Source organism: Rhincodon typus, chromosome 6, assembly GCF_021869965.1.
Source record: "Rhincodon typus isolate 14 chromosome 6, sRhiTyp1.1, whole genome shotgun sequence".
Classification (NCBI taxonomy): domain Eukaryota; kingdom Metazoa; phylum Chordata; class Chondrichthyes; order Orectolobiformes; family Rhincodontidae; genus Rhincodon; species Rhincodon typus.
This window is the reverse complement of record NC_063337.1, coordinates 45696725-45710937: the sequence shown is the minus strand read 5'-3', so window position 1 is coordinate 45710937 and position 14213 is coordinate 45696725. Positions and strand designations below refer to the sequence as shown.

At 39.1% G+C, this 14213-nt stretch overlaps 1 protein-coding gene across 2 annotated transcripts in view; it reads left to right on the top strand.

The window, feature by feature from the left end:
• LOC109932597 (LIM and senescent cell antigen-like-containing domain protein 1) overlaps positions 1-14213 on the top strand; it is a 120388-nt gene that overhangs the window by 23022 nt on the left and 83153 nt on the right. Inside the window, exon 1 of one of the 2 annotated variants that reach the window (XM_020531745.2) lies at positions 13526-13629. The exons of the other annotated variant lie outside the window; for it this stretch is intronic. The gene's annotated coding sequence lies outside the window, so the exon portion shown is untranslated. Of the gene's footprint in view, positions 1-13525; positions 13630-14213 lie in introns of those variants that run through there. 2 annotated transcript variants of the gene reach the window in all.

Here is a 14213-nt window from a genome sequence, read left to right as displayed (position 1 = left end):
ACTTTAGTGTCTTCTGCCCGACAGAGGAGGGTGGAAGAGAGCATAATTGGGTTGGGCGGGTTCTTTGATTATGTTGGCCACTTTCCCAAGGCGGCAGGAAGTACAGACAGTCAGTGGATGGGAGGCTAATTTGGGTGATGGACTGGGGTACTTTCACAACTGTGTAATTTCTTGCAGTTTTGGGCAGAGCAGTTGGTATACCAAGCTGTGATGCATTCGGATAGGGTGCTTTCTGTGGTGCATCTATGAAAATTGGTAAATGTCATTGTGGAAGTGCCAAATTTCCTTAACCTTCTGAGGAGGTAGAGGTGTTGGTAGTACTTTCTTGACTGTACTGTTAATGCAGATGGACCAGGACATATTGTTGGTGATATTTACTTATAGGCGCTTGAAGCTCTTGACAATTGCCACCTCAGCACCTTTGATACAGAAGGGCGTGCCCTCCACTCTGCTTCCTGAAGTGGATGACCAGCTCCTTCATTTTGTTGACATTTAGGGAGTAATTGTCTTTACGTATCCTTCCTGAATCTGTGTACAGGTGTAGTCTAGTTAGAACATTATATGGCTCAGCATATCTTTAAAGGTCAGCATTTTATTAGCCTCATTTATATTCTGTACCCGTGCATAATATTGTAATATTTTAGGAGTTATTGCAAAATGCTCACCAGATCTTTTTATCTCTGCTTATTCTGCCTTTCAAACTTTCATAAGTTTAGTAAGTTGTAATCAAAATTTATGTTCATGATTGGCATGGCACTCAGGATATATGGCATTTAGGGGTTGTATTGCTGGACCAATCATCCAGAGACCAAGATAACGTTCTGGGTTCGAATCCCGCCATGGCAGATGATGGAATTTGAATTCAATAAAAAAGTATCTGAAATTAAGAATCTAGTGATAACCATGGATCTGTTGCTGATTGTCAGAAAAACCCATCTGGTTCACTAATCCCCTTTAGGGAAGGAAACTGCTGTCCATACCTGGTCTGGCCTACATGTGACTCGAGACCCACAGCAATGTGGTTGACTTTCAACTGCCCTCTGGGCAAATAGGGATGGGCAATAAAGGCTGCCTAAAAGCAATGCCCTCATCCCGTGAATGAATGAATAACATTTGTAAAATGTCTCTGATATAACATAAACACTACACCAAGTGCACGCCTACTTTTGTAAAATATTTATTTGCAGGCATTTTGTGACAGAGAATTTGTTCTTATTCCCTTAAAATTTCATCAGTAATTTGTTGTTACATATCCCCACTGTATTCCTTTGTGGGAAGTGCATTACAATCCAGTCAGTTTGATTTGACAATGAGAATCTAGTTTGTTTCAATGAAAGTTGGACTCTCTCTCAAATGAATGCAAACCTCCCTGTGGACTCTTGTGAATTGTATTGTTTCAAAGAAGTACATTTACATAGTCCTGATGCTGAGCCAAACTGCCAATGTGTATGAATGGTACAAGCTAGTTGGCATGTGTCTGGTTTAGTTGTTTCAGTGATGTTCTGCAGAGACTTTTGAATATTGTAGTGAAATTTCCAGAGAATAATGCTGAATAACTTTTTATCTAGTTCAATTTTCTTGATGCCAATAATAATAGAATTTTATCATCTCTCAAAACCTTCATAACCTCATTATGGATGATTACGTCAGTATCCTGACTTTTACTGTAACTTGGCTAACAAGTGGCACGTACCGGCCCTTCAAGCAAAGAAGCCTCTTTGCTTATACTTTCCAACAGTTTTCGTGATAAAAAGTCGCAGGGTTGTGACTCAACTCTAAACCCCACAATGATCTCTCCGCTACCGACACATTTTCTTTTGAACGCCTTGTGTTTTATTCCCTATTCGCAACATTGCTTCCATGTTGCTTGTCGGTTTATTTGACACCCAGGGCTAAATTTTAGAAACCACATGTAAAATAAGCAGGTGGGCCAGCAAGTGAAGGCAGTTTATAACCAGTGACCTGCCTGCTGCTCTGCTGCACCATGGTGATATGGGCATTGGGTCAGCCATTGCCATGGCCCTGTTGAAGCTCTTAAGTAGCAATTAAGTCCAATTAATTGCCTTATCCTGCCACTGCACCAGTGATAGGAGAGCTGTATCCAATTTGTAGTTTGGTCAATTTAAACCTTGTCCCTATCAAATGGGACACCCTCCTCCAATAGTTTTGCTCCCCTATTTTTCCCCTCCCCCTATCCTGTCCAAATGTTCTTCCTGGGCCCTGCCATCCTGATGCCAGTCGTTCCGAATTGCTAAGTTCTAGGTTCCAGTTACATTCAAGAACAAAAATCAAAACTTACACTCCAGTGCAGTACTGTTGGAGGCAGTATCTTTTGAATGACTCCTTCTGCCTGTTTGGCCATGTTGCCCCTATCTTTTTCCATTGAACAGATCTCCAAAGTTCACATGCAGTCACAGTTTCTGCTCATGGAAATCAATGTGTTAGCATGCCCGTTGGCACATGTGGGATATCTGTGCAATTACGTGGCTGTACACCTTCAAGCGAACGTTGCTGTTTGGGTGATTGTAAAAGATCTCTGGCCTATGAAAACTTTGGCTACTGTATCTCCTAAATTACAAAAGTATTTCATGGGCTATAAAGCACTTTGACACACTGAGCAATTGTGGAAAAATAAAGTAAAAATGCAAGACTTTGTTTCATTATTTTCTATGTAATTGACTTTATTGCTGTCCCCACCATTATTTCCAATGGACTCGGGCTCATGTATTTGACTCCGAACTGACCATTAAACCTTATCTATTCAGTCAGCAAGACTGCCTACTTTCACCTCTATGATATTGCCCATCTCTGCTCCTGTCTCATTTTAACTGCTGAAGAAATTCATTTGTTTTTCTTACCAATGGGCTCAACTACTTCTGAGTTCTCTTGGCCAGCCTCTAATTTTTTTTAATCCCTGGAAACTTAAACACCTACAAGACTATTACCTGCTTTGTAGCTTGTTGTAAGTCCTGCACACCATCATAGCTAAGTGACCTAAGTTGTCTGCAGTCCAGCGCTACTTAGACTTCAGTCCTAAATTTGTTTTTTCAAAGCCCTCCATGGCATCACCCTCCCTATCACTGTACCCTAGTCCAGCTCTTCAACTTAATCAAAAAACAGTCCTCAATGAGTACTCCACAGTCAGCAAATACCATTCAAAACATACATGGTTCTTGGACTTCTGAGGAAGAATTTTTGGCATTGCAACAAAAGTATCCAGGTTACAGCTTCTCAGGATCCTGCTGTGATGTGTATTCTTTTTATAGTAAGAAATATAACAAAAACTGAAGAGATTTTAAGGTGAGCTTCAGGAATTAAAATAGTGGATATTTTCTAATCAGCCTCCTTAGAGATGTTATTTACACACGTTTGGAGCAGGTGGGACTCCTGGCTCAGGGGTAGGGACATTACCACTACACCACAAGTGCTGTAGTTGGAATCATAATAAAATATACCAGTGTCACAATCTGGATCAAAGATTTGGAATGAGACTCATTATAGCAAAGAACGGGGAACTAGACTGGCTGTGATTTACTAAATACAGAATGAACTGGTGAGAATTGACAGGAATAAGTATGTGCTGCCCCCTGGCAATGGCAAGTGAAGGTCATCTATGCGAACTACAAAGATCGTTTGTTTCCAAGATGGTGTGTCAGCAGCCTTTCTTCCCAAGGACTGTCTTGCCATACTGTTACGGAGGGAGTACCAGGATTTTGAATGACCCTGAAGCAACAGTGTTATGTTTCCAAGCCCAAGCAGTGGAATTCCTTGCATCTAATTTCTATCTGATGGATGGTAGGCTGAGATATTGTGTATTAATGAAGTGAAGTTAAGTAATAATGAAGGTGATGATGAACAACAATCCCCATTCATAGGCCTTTTGCCACTTACCAGTGAAAAACTTGTCTCAAAGTTCAACACTTTTTTTGGAAAATGCAACTTTTTGATCTCTGATGTCGGGAAGGGCCTCACTGAGTTTGTTGCCCATTTTCCCAATTTGTCATTATAGCCCACTTTTTATTCAGGGGTTTTGAAGATTCCACCCAGTGGGTAAAAATGCTTTTTAAAATAATGATCACAAAAGCGAATTAACAAATCTTCATAAATTTGATGTAAAATGCTATTTTTCTCTCCTTTTTCCGGAGATTAAGCGCATACATTGTCAGAGTCTTGCATCAGTGAAGGACCTAAATCTAAGATGCGCAGTACTTGACGCACAGCGTAAATGCCAGATAATACTTTTATTAGTGATGATTATTTATGATAATTCAGCCTTCTAGTCTCAATAGTACTGCTTATAAATATTGAATTTAAGGAGATTTGTGCGCAGTACAAAGCTGGAAATGGAATTGTGAATATCTTCTAATTCTATTGAGTTCAGACAGAACTTTGTACTTGTTCATTATCATGATTTTCTGTTTATACTATGTTGCAGATTGCTTTACATAGCTGCCTGTCAATTATTACTTATCTTGCAAGTTGATTTTTTTCACAATTTCAGGTGGAATCTAATGCTCACTTTTCAAAGAAAACAAAAATGGAATTTTTTTTTTGGTCGGTAATTTGACATTGTGCGGTTTCTGACTGATGGACTGATAAAGTTGACATGTTTTCACCTGTAGTTTTTAAGCTGGAGGAAAACTTGCAGTTGTTCTGAAACTTCTCTTTTGCAACCACATTGTATTGCATATGAACGTACAAAACAGGAACAGAACTAGAACATTTGGCCCCTTTAACTTAAACTGCCGTTCAATAAGATCATGGATAGCCTGTGTGTGTTTCAAATCTTACAGTGCCCATGTGCCCCCCCTATATACCTTGATTTCCACTGAAACTCTATCCCCCTCTGTCTTAAAAATATTCAATGACACCACCTCCACCACTTCTGAGATGGAGAGTTCCAATGATATGCAGCATTCTGAGGAAGTAGATTTCTCCTCATCACTGTCCTGGAAGGGTGCCCCTTCATTTTAAAATAATGCCCCCTTTTCTGGACTGGCTCACAAGAGAAAACACGCATTCCTTGTAAAGACCATTCTCATTCTTCATGTATTTTAATCAAATCATCTCTCACTCTTCTGAACTCTAATGGAAACAAATCTGGCCTGTCCAGCCTATCCTTATAAGATAACCTGCTCAATCTAGGTAGCAGTCTAGTAAAGCTTCTCTAAACTACTTACAATGCATTTACATCCTTTCTTAAGTAAGGAGGCCAGAGTTGCATACAGTATTCAAGATGTGGTCTCACTAATGCCCTGTATAACTAAAACGTAATATTATTCTTTATGTTAAATTCCTGTCATAATAGAAGAAAGCATCCAATGAGCCACCTTGATTACATTCTGTATCTGTATACTAACATTTTGTGTGTGACCCTTTTGCTTACAAATATTGAATCAGGCCATGTGGTGATGCCCACATCGTATGTAGGAACTGTCTTATTTTTAAAAGCACCAGTTAAAGTCTGAACTTAGTGACTTATCAGTCTAACATCAGGAAATGCGTGTGTGATGTGACATTGGAAATGAGGGGTAATGTTTGTGAGAATACAATCTGATAGAAATGATTCTGTAGAGACAGTATTAGAAGAAAGTTGTACAAACTGTGCATTGTCATTTGGATATAATTTGTAGTATTGCCTTGCTCTGGGCCATTTCTCCTGGATATTTTGCACCATGGATTGCTGCAAATATAAATTAATAATAGTACTGTGAGGAAAACTGGGGTGCTCAGGACCTGAATGAGGAGGGCCGGTTTTAGAGTTTATTGTGAAATAAACAGTGCAAAGACTGAGAAGTAAATATAAACCAGATAGGGTGAATGCACTCAAATGTGTTAGAGGAAGAGAAATAGAGAAGGAAAACCAGATTGAATTCGGAGAGGAAATAAAGAAGTTGTATTTTTTTTTATTTTCAAGTTTTTTTTTAAAAAAAAACCTTGCAGGAGTGAAACTCAACATCTGTGAAAGTTAATTTTCAGTTTCTCAAGAGGTTCATTGGTACTAAATAAAATCAATATATTAAAATAATTAAGTAATAGTTGTGTTAAAATAACACCAAATCAGACTAACTTTTTGCAAGGTTTCAGACCAGTTCAGACTTTCTGTAATAGTTATGGTTTGTGTCTTCCATGCATGTACAGCAACTTGAAACCACGCAATGGATTTCACTGGTGAAATGTTGAAATGTAAGTGTAACAGACACAGTGATGTTTTTTTTTGTAAATCTAAGTCAGTATGGTGTATCTTGGAAAAACTGTTGGATTTCCAACTCTACTCATGCCCTCGCTACAGACCCCTGTCTGTTATTTTGGGAAAAAAAATTAAGCCAGTATCTTTTTTTTGTTCGCTGCATTTGAATGCTGTCTTGTTTAGCCTCTTTCAGCATTTGTGCGTGGAATATGACATAATCGTTCATGTTTCAGAAACAGTGAGTCACTTCGTATGTGACTTTAAAATGGTAATACCTCCCAGAGCTTCAATAAGGCTGTGTTGTCCCATTTTGTCCTGTGTTCAAACTTTTAGCTCTCTTGTAATGTTGAAACCACCTTGATGGGAATCAGTATTACATCATTTAGAATTTAGTTCTTTACGGATAACCTTTTGATACTAGAATATGGCATCCATTCATGGCCCTAAATAATTGTGTTTTGATATGTTAATGTTTTGTCTTAGACATAATTGAACATTTTGTATATATAAAATATTATTCACAACATTACTAAATTTCTCTTAAATAAACACACCGAATTGTGGACGCTGGAAATCTGAAACAAAAACACAGTATGCTGGAGAAACACAGCAGACCTGGCAGTATCTGTTGAAAGTAAAAGATCTAATGTTTCAAGTCCAGTGACTTTGTTTGTCAAACCTGTGTTTCTCCGTCATTGTTTTTGTACCTTGTTTCTCTTTGGCTGGCGAAGTCATTGGATGTGTTTTCCAAGTATTGAGCAATATGTTATAAATTCCAGTCGCTAAAATGTGCAATTATGAAGGTTTTAAACCACGCACTTGTTGAAGCTCAAGATAAACACATGAACAAAAGATTTTTGTTACATTGCTTGCTGATCTAGCAGAAAAGTGAATAAAATAAATCCATTTGGAAATTCCCTTTTCTAATGTATATTCTTAGTGATTATTCCTTTGCTGAAGTTCTGGTCCATAAGGGATCTGGAGTGTTTACTTTTGACTGGTTTGTATTTTGTTTTGGAGAGGAGAGAGAAACTGGGAGCTTGTTAAGAATGTACATTGCTTTTGGGAAACCCCATTTGAAATGGACACTACTGAACATTGTACCATCCTGCTTGCCTTGCCCAAAATGTTGGGTTAGGCTAAACATGTCGTAAAATCCACATTGTTAAATGCAACAATTTTTCCTTCAATAGTTTAACAGCCGCACCTTTTAAACAGAGCATTCCTCAGTATGATCCAGAAGCTGTAACTTTTCAAGACTGAGAAACAAAGGAGAGACCCATTTAAATGCTGTAGGCAATGCAAACAAAAGCCGCAAGTCAATATTTCCTGTTGAAGCTTTGTGTTATGAAGAAATATTGGAGAAATTTGGGGATTGCAGCTTGGAAAGGAAATGTCTGGAAAGTGGTCAGCATCATGATAGTTAAGGGAATGGAAATGATGCATCTAGAATGAGTTGAAATTAAATGGAGGATGAGATAGCACAACACTTGTGCAGGTGACACTAAAATTGGAGCTGTAGTGGACAGCAAAGGAGATTACTTCAGAATATAACGGGATCTTGATCAGATGGGCTAATGGGCTGAGGAGTGGCAGATGGAATTTAATTTAGATCAGTGTGAAGTGCTACATTTTGGAAAGGCAAGTCAGGACAGGACTTGAAGGTAAGATCCTGGGGAGTGTTGCTGAACAGAGAGACCTTGGAGTGCAGGTTCATAGTTCCTTGGAGTCACAGATAGATATGATCGTGAAGAAGGCACTTAGTATGCTTGCCTTTGTCGGCCAGTGCATTGAGTCTCTGAGTTGGGAGGTCATGTTGTGGCTGTATGGGACATTAGTTGGGCCATGATTGGAGTATTGCGTGCAATTCTGGTCTCCCCGCTATAGGAATGATGTTGTGAAACTAGAAAGGGTTCAGAAAAGATTTACAAGGATGTTGCCAGGGTTGGAGGGTTTTGAACTATTAGGAGAGGCTGAATAGACTGGGGCTATTTTCCCTGGAGCATCATAGGCTGAGGGGTGACATTATAGAGGTTTATAAAATCATGAGGGGCATGGATACGGTAAACAAGCAAGCTCTTTTCCCTGGGGTGGGAGAGTCCAAAACTAGAGGGCATAGGTTTAAGGTGAGAGGGGAAAGGTATAAAAGGCACCTAAGGGGCAACTTTTTCAGGCAGAGTGATGCGTGTGTAGAATGAGCTGCCAGAGGAAGTGGTGAGGCTGATCCAATTACAACATTTAAAAGGCATCTGGATGGGTACATGAATAGGAAGGGTTTAGTGGGATATAGGCCAAATGCTGGCAAATGGGACTAGCTTACCATAGGATATCTGGTTGACATGGATGAGTTGGACTGAAGGGCCTGTTTCCATGCTGTATACCTCTATGACTCTAAAATAGTGAAAGTGGAACTTGAGATTCATCTTATTACTTGGAGAAATCAATACTTCAATAGTTGTGGATCTACAGCCATTTAAAAAGTTGTTCCTTATAGTAGTAAGTGTGCCATGATGCTTTTCCAGACAGATAAATTAAGATGGGCATTGCAGTGATTTCAAAGCATGGGATACAAGAATACCTTATTTTAAGTAGTAGATGCATTCCTGGAAACCACAAGTTATATTGATGCAAGTTTTCTAACATCAGTAGATGTGTTCTCAAACAAGGATTTTTAGCCCTCGTGCTTGATATAAACACGAAATAAGCAAAACGCAGTGCAGCTAGATCTTCTGTATTCCCAGAACTAAAGACAGCAGGTTTCAATTTACTGATTGTTGTATAACTGTTAACAAGCTGGAGGTCTCCACTTAGACATGTACTGCCAATCAGGCAGTACAATTTCCTTATCCATTACTAGACTGCTTCTAGTCCTCTAACCTTTTCTTCCTACAGATCCAGATATTATTCACCAAATGATGGGAGTGCTGTTCTGTGCCATCTTACTCCCAACACTTTACAACTTTGGCATACTAGTTGATCCTGAGCAGAGTTTCCGATTCCATGTCCCCTGTCATCAAGAACCGTAGAATAGCATCTGAGAACAATTACAACGTAGGAGGCTATTTGACTCGTCAAATGCACGACAGCTCTCTACAAATTTTTTCCCTTCAAATACTTATCCAATTCTCCCTCAAAATCCACAGCTGAATTTGTCTGCATTTTTCTTTTCGGGCAGAGCATTCCAGATCATAACCGCTTACTGAATAAAACAAAAAAACTCCTCACGTCGCCTTTATTCCTTTTGCCATTCCCTTCAAATTTATGTCCTCTAGTTCCCAACCTACCTGCTAATGTGAACAGTTTGATTTTGTAATGTGGCTGGTCTTGGTTCCTGCCTCAGCTCACCTTCTGTTGAAATCCTCACCCATAATAAGAGTTCAGACAAAATTCTGGTCTCAGTATCTTATCTCATATTGTGTGAAAGCTATTTTATATCTTTATGGTGTACATTGGTTCCCAATCTGACAATGCCTTAAATGTTTAAAAAAAATCTCACCTTTGTTTTCAAATCAAACATGACCTGCCCATCCTTATCTCTAATCTCCTTCAGTCCTACAGTCCTCCCTGCTTTTCAAGTTTTCGCCTCTGGCACCTCTGATTCTTTTTTTTCCACCTTTCACCTTGGTGACCATCTGTTCAACTGCATTGGCTTTATGCTCTGGGTTTCCCTTGCCAAACCACTGTCTTTGTACCATTCTTTCCTCCTTTACCAGGCTTTGTAAAACCTACATCCTTGAGCAAGTGTTTATCACTTAGCATAAAATATCCTTGTGTTGATTGGTCAAGTTTTATAAGAGCCCTGTGATATATATATATATATCCTACTCAAAGTTTATTGAAATGAAATCTTTTTTTAAAAAGAAGCAGTGCCTTCAATTCACCAATTCTGTGCTCACTGTCCAGTTCAGCTTCCATCAAAAACGCATGACTCTAGAATTCATTGCACTCTTGAACCGACATGGGCATAAGAGCTGTATGTCTGAGGTACGATGAATATTATCACCTTCAACATAAAATCACTACTGGACTAAGTATGGCATGAAGTAGTCATTACACCATCATTAATCTCAATAAAGTAATGGAAAATACTCTGAAATCTAATCCTAACAGAAAGGAAGATAATGGTAGTTGTTGGGAAAGTCATTAGAATCTCATGATAATGCTACAAGAGTTTTTCACATTTGTATCTATCATCAGCTTTATTAAATATTTTCCCCTCTGTTGTATGGTCACCAGCGGGTCTTTTTGCTGGTAGACCTCCATTGTTGAGCTCAGTTCACCACTTCTCTAATGAAATAGCCTAGACCAGCTTTTTGCAGGACTTGAATTGCATTCCTACTTAGACTGATAGATAACACATGTCGTAAGTGTCAAGCTATAATTTCCAGCATAAAAGGGCCAACCATCTTTCCCACAAACTTCAGTTGCACGGATATTACTATATTTCTCATCTTTAGCTTCGTAAGTTTACTTAGACCAACTGTTATTAATACTTGCAGCAAGAATAAGACAGAGGCCTGTTACTTTGTAATTTGTGTACACTGGCTGCAGTATATATTATCTGCAGGATGCATTGTAGCAACTCACTTACGTCAATAACGTTCACTTTTGTGACCACTGACACTAAGAAGGATAAAGATGACACTGTTGTACAAATATATCTTCAAGTCATGCAGCATCCTGACTTGGACATATTGGTCCTGATCTTCCAGTCTCAAGACTTCAGAAACTGGAAGTGTAGCCCAAGACGCCTATCCTGACCCTGTGGGTGTTTCAATGTGCTGACCTGTGTCAGAATTGCCTATGAAGTTTGAACTTCTAATGGCCAATCCGCTGCTCCCTGGGACCCTCCAAAATATCTCCGAGTCTGAGTCAAAGACTTTGCACAGTTCCGATTTACTTACTTGATTGTTACCCAAGAGTTGGACTAGGATTTCTCTGTCTGATAATTCCTCATTAGCTATACAACTGAACCCCCAAACATACTCCATTGCACTGACTATCCAACCCAACCCTTGGCCTGACTTGACTAGCTTGCAACACCTGACACTTGCCTGTACTCTCTTTTCCCTCTGTAGTGGGCAAGTTCTTGTGGCTCCTCCATTGGAAGTTTGGATATTTTTTTAAAAATCTGATCTATTTGTAGTTTTGTGTCCAATTGGTGACTGACACGAGCTCCCACTCTGTTGGAAGATTTAGCTATTTTATTAAATTTGCTCTGAATGCTAAATGCCTGGTTACATTTTAATATGTAACAAACACAATATAAATGTAACTTGTTATTGTGTTTTGAGATACCGTGACGAGAAACTGAACTGGATTAGCTGTATGAGTACTGTAGCTACGAAAAGTCAGCTAGGAATCTGGCATCAAGTATAATTCACTTCCTGACTCCCAAAGCCTGTCCACCTTCCGCAAGACACATGTCAGGAGTGTGATGGAATGCTCCCACCTGTCTGGATGGGTGTAGCTTCAATAACACTAAACAAGCATGATACAATCCAAGACAAAGCAGCCCACTTGATTGGTACCTTATCCACAACTTTCAGTCCATCCACTAATTATGCTCAGTAGCAGCAGTATGCACCATCTCCAAATGCGGTGCAGAAATTCCACCAGGGTTTCTTATTTAGCACCTCCCAAACCTATGGCCAATTCCATTCAGAAGGACAAGGGCAACTAATACATGGGAACACCACCACTTGCAAGTTCCCCTCAAAGCCTCTCACCACCCAGATTTGGAAATATATCATTGTTTCTTCAGTGACTCCGAGTCAACATCTTGGAACTCCCTGTCTAACGGGATTGTAGGTGTATGTACACCAAATGGACTGTAGCAGTTGAAGAAGGTGGCTGATCACCAGCTTCTCAAGGGCAATTAGGGACGCACAATAAATGCAGGCTGAGAGAGTGAGGCCCACATCCCATCAGTGAACTTTAAGAAAGACATACCTGTATATTAGTTGTAAAGGCTCTTCCATTGTGCTGTACTCTGCTGTACCCCAGAAAAATTGGTTGGTTTTTTTTTTTTACTTGAAATGTGGGTGAATGTGGCCAGAAACCTGCACTTTAATATTAAAGTGTATTGGAGCTCTAACCTGCCATGTTCTATTCCCTGAAAATCTTGAATCCAGCTGTGCTTGCGTCTTCATTCCTTCACCTTCAGTCAACATGATATGGCCAACGATTGATCAGACCAGCTGTTGAATAATATGCTGACAGGTACATGAAAGCAGTTTGGCGTAACTCCTTTTTTAATGAGGTGAAGTGCTATATATGTATGTGGTGCATTCAAAGTATTTGTGTGCGGATTCATACCAAGATCAAGAAATTACGGAGTGGGGTACAGAGGATTTGAAACTGTGGCAATGAAACCGGGAAGCTTCATAATGTCATTATTCTGCCAGAAATAGAGTACCATTGCTTACCAGTTTGTTTGGCTGACAGTTTTGTTGTTTTGCACTATGTGCCTCACTGCACATTTCACTATTATAAATATATAAACATGTACAGGAAACTTTTACACTTGAAATAAAGTTTCTTGGAATAGTGGTTTACACAAGAACAAATTTCAAATAGTCTGCACAAAATCTATTGCATTACTTTCAAAAGAATTGAGCCAACATTTTCATTTTTTTGGTCATCACTTGCAGTAAATTTCAATACATGTATTTGAATTTGATTAATTATTTGGATGCAGATGGTTGCTGTTCCATGAATAGAGTGGGCCTGGCCAGTGTGTGATTACCAGCTAATCAGTCGTGTGTGTCTGTGGCAATCGAGCCTGTACAAGCAGCTGTAACAAAACCAAACATGGTGATGCAGTTCTCCAAGAAGTATGTTACCACCATAAAGAGAAATGAAGAAGTGTCTTCATACATTTGTTTAAATAAGGTCAAAGTTAGGAAAGTGACCTAAAACGTAATTTTGGGCCTTGTAAATCAGAATTACAAAATTAAATTTTTGAAGTTTTTACCCTTAGACAAAAGCTTGTGTGGTCATTCTTGCAAAATGTAGGATATGTTACTTATCCTAAGATTCAGACCAGAGGTTATACAGAACAGGAAGGTGATGTTGCTGTTGATAAGCATACTTATGGTTAGAAGATTGATGTCCGGAAGGCAAAACAGTTTAGATTAAGCTTGTGTTCTTTGGCAGTAACAGTGTGACTTTTTAAATAAGTTTGAACTGGGGTGGAGGAACACTTTTTAAGAGTAGATACCAGTTGACGTTTTCCATATTTGGTGGCAATGTCACAGGAGGTGGTGCTCAGTGAAGTAGGAAGTGGTTTGACCCATCAGAGACTGAAGTTTTTTTTCAAAATAACTATATTAAGTCTCAAGATATAACATACAAGTAGATTTGCTGTTGCAAGTGTTGGAGCAATCATCATCCACTGAGGAATTCTATTGATTAAACTTGAACCTGCTCTTTGGATTGTAAGTAGTATTAAGATTTCCTTGTAGCATTTCTGTCCAATTAATACTGTACACACAAAAGGTGCAACAAGGTGAATGTTTGTAGTCTATTTGTTATTTCTGATCTTAATGTGTTTGGAAATTGTGGATGTATCAATTCTGGCTCTTCAGCCGCACCCAACTACTTCCAAAAATTTATGGAACTTTTTTGGAATAATGTCACCACATTCATATGAGCTGAGAATTCCTGTCCCATGATTCTTTGTCCTGAATTTTAATAAGTAGGAGGAACTAGGGCCATGGCTTATCCTTTACTTGCAAGAGAGAAGGAAAATTTAAAGAGAGTTACCCTGGACCACTCCTCTTTTGTCTTTTGATCATTGCAATTTTGAAATGTGGAAACAAGCAACTTTTGCCACATTAACTAATTAGTATGAGGCTTTTTTTTTTGATGCATGGTAAGAGTCCTGGGATAGCCCTTCAAAAAAAACATTTCTTCTATAAAAGTTCAAAGATAACAAGGTGTAGAGCTGGATGAACACAGCAGGCCGAGCAGGAAGGCTGATGTTTCGGGCCTAGACCCTTCATCAGAAATGATGAAGGGT